The 4,889-nt window shown below is 34.3% G+C and overlaps 1 long non-coding RNA gene across 1 annotated transcript; it reads left to right on the plus strand.

Moving 5' to 3' along the window:
• The first annotated feature begins 391 nt into the window (after positions 1 to 391).
• Positions 392 to 2,858, plus strand: LOC121174974 (uncharacterized). Its single transcript, XR_005891848.1, has 4 exons — positions 392 to 581; positions 975 to 1,074; positions 1,365 to 2,568; positions 2,658 to 2,858. It is a non-coding gene; the product is annotated as an uncharacterized lncRNA (long non-coding RNA).
• The last annotated feature ends 2,031 nt before the right edge of the window (positions 2,859 to 4,889 follow it).

The following is a 4,889-nucleotide window of genomic DNA, read 5'->3' on the forward strand; positions in this document are numbered from 1 at the left end:
GTCTAGAAGACTCTAGGACTAAGTAGTATAAAAGTGTGTAGAAATCACCTATGTAACCTATATAAAGGCATAATTTGTAGCAAGCCATGTAATGTAGGTCAAGAAGCTAATAAGCACAATTCAAGTTAAGGTGTCAATTTTCTAAAAACTTATCCTCTTCCTATTCCTATAATTTTTATCATACATTTCTACCATATCCTTCCATAGAAAAAAAGCATAACCACGTCTCATATCCTAACATAATTATCTTGTCTTTTGACAGTTAATATTTATATATTCTTGTATCCTTTTTCTAAACATTCTCTCAGAAGTCTGTCATTTCATTGTGATGCTGCTTTTATTAGTGGCATTTGACTTTATTTTACTTTGTATTTTAGAATGTCTCGGACATCATTCCCTGGCAATGGAAGAGATCATTTAGTTAATAATGGTTATCTATTTTAGGGCTCCTGAACTTCTTCTTAAGACAAAACAATAGTTCAACAGCCATTGACATATGGTCTCTGGGTTGTATAATGGTTGAGCTATTGTCCAAGGAATCACTGTTTAATGGGAAGACTGAATTTGAACAACTTGACAAGGTATGCATTGACGCCATTTTAGACTTGTAGTGGATAAGTTCTTGCTCTCACTTTGGTCTTTCAATATTTCGTGCCTCTTCAAGTGGCGTAGGGCTATTAACAATTATTAATTTACTTGAAGATTTTTAGAATTCTTGGCACACCAAATGAAACAATTTGGCTTGGGTTCTCAGAATTACCCCAAGTCAAGGTCAATTTTGTTAAGAATAAGTAAGTTTTTAAAATTTCCTTTATTTAAGAATTTTACTGTTTAGCTCCCCTGTTCTTATATTTTGTCACTGTTTTCTCAAGCTTTTCAACTCTGGGTGGTTCTAGTTTGGGTATTTGACCTCTCCTGGTTACTTCTACTCAACTTTTTATAGTTTATATTAATTATCAGAATGTTCCTTTCAGGTATAATCTCCTGCACAAAAAATTTCCCGTAACATCATTCACCGGATCACCAGTTCTTTTCGATTTGTTGAACAAGCTTTTAACTTATGACCATGAAAAGGTAAATAATTCATACCGCTTGACTTAATTTAGTAAATAGTAATTGGTTTCAGTGTTTATTGAGAATGAGCTGTTATCATTAATATACACATCATATCACAACTAAAGAAGCTCTAAACCATGAGTAGTTTTGTGAAGTTCCCCATCCGAAGTCTAAAGAATTTATGCCTACATTCCCTGCTCAACATGCTTAGGATAGGTGACCACATAAGATTTTGCCTATGGTAAATTGTTTTTTTAATTTTACTTGTTCATTTGACTCATATATATGTTCTATAATTATGTAAATAGGCAAATAAGAAGAATATTAAAGAGTCCAGATCCATTAGAAGAGCAACACTGGAAGGAGATGTAGCATGGCGAATCAGGGACTGGTGGTATTTTTGTTAAGAATGCTGCAATTTAATTTTTGGTTCACAATAATCATTCTAACATGATTTACTGAATGGTTGCACACTTGAGGTGAGACTAAGTGCCAAATGGACATTGCAAATTTTGATTGTTAGACAATCACTTGTGTGATTTTTTTATCAGGCATTTCTTGTTGGTTTGTGTCGAGAAATGTATTCTTTACTTCCTTGGAGCCATATCTATTTCAGGTTAACCTCTGTATGCTTTATCATTATATTGAAATACACACGAGGCACAACTTGCACATAAAGTGTGGCATATTTGCCTTCTGAAAATAGTAATAGTCAGTATCTACTGAAAGTTGTATATGTAACATTTTCATTGTGTAATCAATTTAAACTGTTTTTGAGTATTAAAGCAACATGGATTTTCTCATAGCTATAAGTTCTTTTGCTTTTTTAATGTTCATATCATGTTTGCAAGAGACAGTTGTCACATGAAGTGGAAGAGTGCATTCTGTCATTTAGTTGAAGAAAATGACAGTAACTTTTTAATTCCAAGGTATTGATTTTCTTTGAGAGTAACTTTTTAATTCCAAGGTAATGCATTTCTTGGATTTGGTACCATAATCTTTGGGGCATTATTCAATGACAAACTTGTCGTAATTTTCACCCCAGCCTATCTGAATTGGCTATCAAGGTTAATGTCTGATAAGACTATGCAGGATATGTCACAAACTTTGTGCAAGCATGTCAATCAAGAGAGTGAATGCATTTGCTGCTAACAATTATAACAACCTTGTCTGTTAATTGCCATTTTGTTGAAAGGCTTGTTATGCGCCATTTTCTAAAGATTAAGGATGGAAATCAATTAGACGCTAGGACCATAATGGTAAAATGCAGTATATCCTCAAAATCTTCATATAGTAAATTACCAGTGAATTATGAACTTAATTATTAATCATGAATAGAACTATTGGACCTTAAATATTGATATTGTTATCTGAATTTTGAGAACTCCTTTGCAATCTCTCTGTTTACAAATCAAAAGTCTAAGACTTGGAAGTATATTTGAGTTCTTGTGTAAGGCTTTGTAGTCTCTTGAGATACTCGCAGTAATGAGGATGAGAATGTCACTATTCTAGGTTGGTTGATCTCTTCTAATTCTGGAAAATTTGGCTTATTTTTTCCTCTTGAAATGATGAACACTTGTATTTAGGCCTTCAATTGACAGGGCACTATTTGACAATGCTTCCTATGGAACCCAAACTTTGCTAGATGCTAATATTAGGTGCTATTTTGAATTGGTTGGATCCCATATTAACTGTTGTTGTTGGGCTTAACATGAGAGATCCTTTTCTAACACCATTGGATAAAAAAGATGTAAGTTGTTCCTGTTTTAGATGATTGAGTAATGATTGAAAAGCTAATCCTTAAGTTACTATAGAGGATGCATTTTTTATATTGCTTAAAAGGGACTTTCTTTTAAGTAGATAATATGCATTTGTAATAGTTACAAACTGAATGCAAGATGATTTGACAGATATTGAGAAACAAGACATTGACCGTGCAATTGCTCTTTCTCTGTCAGAGGAGGATCATAAAGGGAAAAAAGTTGTTGGTAAGATTTATGCTTTTGCATCTTGGTAGTTAAAGTTCATTTCCTGGTTAGTTTAGCTCAAATTGTATGTTGTTATGATTTTGCACTCAAATTGTATGTTATTATTCTACATACTGCATATGAGGTACCTAAACTCAAAGATGTGAATCTAACCAAAATGCTCGTTGATTTATGTTCGGGTGGTCGACAAGTGTACCGATTTTCACAAGTAGTATATAAAACGGTAAGACCGAGTATCGTATCCACAGAGAATTTGTTTCATCTAAAATATTTATATTCAGTATGTAAACACTTTTAAAGCTCGGAATAAAACAAATATTGAGTTCTACACTATTAAACTATTTGAACAAAAACAAAATGTTCAAAGCTATAAAATGTGACAACTATCAAGATAAACACGTTGGGGAGTGTCCCACTGAATTTCTCTTGCTATATAAAAAGGTTTTTCTCTATTTAACGCTATCCTAGTGTTTTTACACTGAGAAAATACTCAGACCATGATTCCTCACATGAATGATCTTAACTCTCTTAGCTTTTGTTCTTGATTCCTCAACAAACTCGCTCTAACAGAGTTGCACTAAGCACATAGTGTAAAATAGACTAGATCACTGCACTCCATTCCTAGACATACATATTTCTAGCTTGCTCTATCAAGTTCTAAGGTTTTAAAGCATCTTCCAATACTAAAAAGTCTAACTACACATACAAATAGGTGATCAAGCCACAAGCATGTAAAATAAGCGTAGATAGAAGAAAAGAACATAAAAACATAACATAAAATAGATAGTAAGAGTATTACATCAAGAGTTTTAGTAGTAACTCCCCAGCAAAGAGGCTTTAGCCTTCCATTACAAGCAAATCTTCAAAATACAAGAAAAACACTATTTTTGGTGAAAGAAAAATGGAAGAAAATGATGAAGAATGTCTTCTTCAGCCTCTCAACCTTAAATCTCTCTATTTTTCAGGAAGCCAAGCTCTCTTTGTTACTCTAAACCAGTTGTGTCTTTTCATTTCCGCCAACTTCAGTGTTTTAAAGGCTCTTGGACTTCTCAGCTTTTGAAGGCTCACTGAGCGAGAGTAAGTAAAAATCCGCTAAGCGAGCTTGGGCGCGCTAAGCGCGAGAAGAGACATCGTCCTCGATGGGCGGGCTTGCTGCGTGCTGGGCGTGAAAATCTCTGACTTATCCTCTTCTAGGGTTTCCCATCCGCTAAGCAAGCTGGATGCCTCGCTAAGCGGATGCATCTCGCTTAGCCAATCTGCCTCGCTAAGCGAGTCATCAGTAGCTTTTACCTTCTCTTCTTTGGCCTACAAACTAAGTTGGATCCAACATTAGGTCACAAAAATGGAGTTTCTACTCTATAAAATCACACAATAAGGAAAACATATACGATCTCTACAAAAATTTACCATAAATTGGAGGTACATTGCTATTTCCTTGCAAATTTTCAATACCAAACTAACTCATGAATAACAACTAACAAACTCCCCCAAATTTACAGTTTTGCTTGTCCTCAAGGAAAGAAATTACAATTTACTTGTCCTCAAGTGAAAATAATCAATAGTGGTTAACCAAAATTGTGTTTGTTTCAAATGTATCAATCACATGAACAAAGAAAACTAGCAATGCTTCAACCAACAGCCTTTCACAGTGATATGCAATATTTCAATGATATGAGCATGTCTATTAAGCAGCACAAATGAAATAAGCTAGCAAGCATGACACGTATCAAGGAAGGTTAACCAAGCTTAATCCTCACGGCCACTGTTTCTCTCATCTACACAAGTGTTTAAGGTGCTTCTTCAAATCAACAACCAACACAAGTCTCAACTTTTGCATTTCATCTC

This window comes from Glycine max, chromosome 6 (assembly GCF_000004515.6).
Source record: "Glycine max cultivar Williams 82 chromosome 6, Glycine_max_v4.0, whole genome shotgun sequence".
Classification (NCBI taxonomy): Eukaryota; Viridiplantae; Streptophyta; class Magnoliopsida; order Fabales; family Fabaceae; genus Glycine; species Glycine max.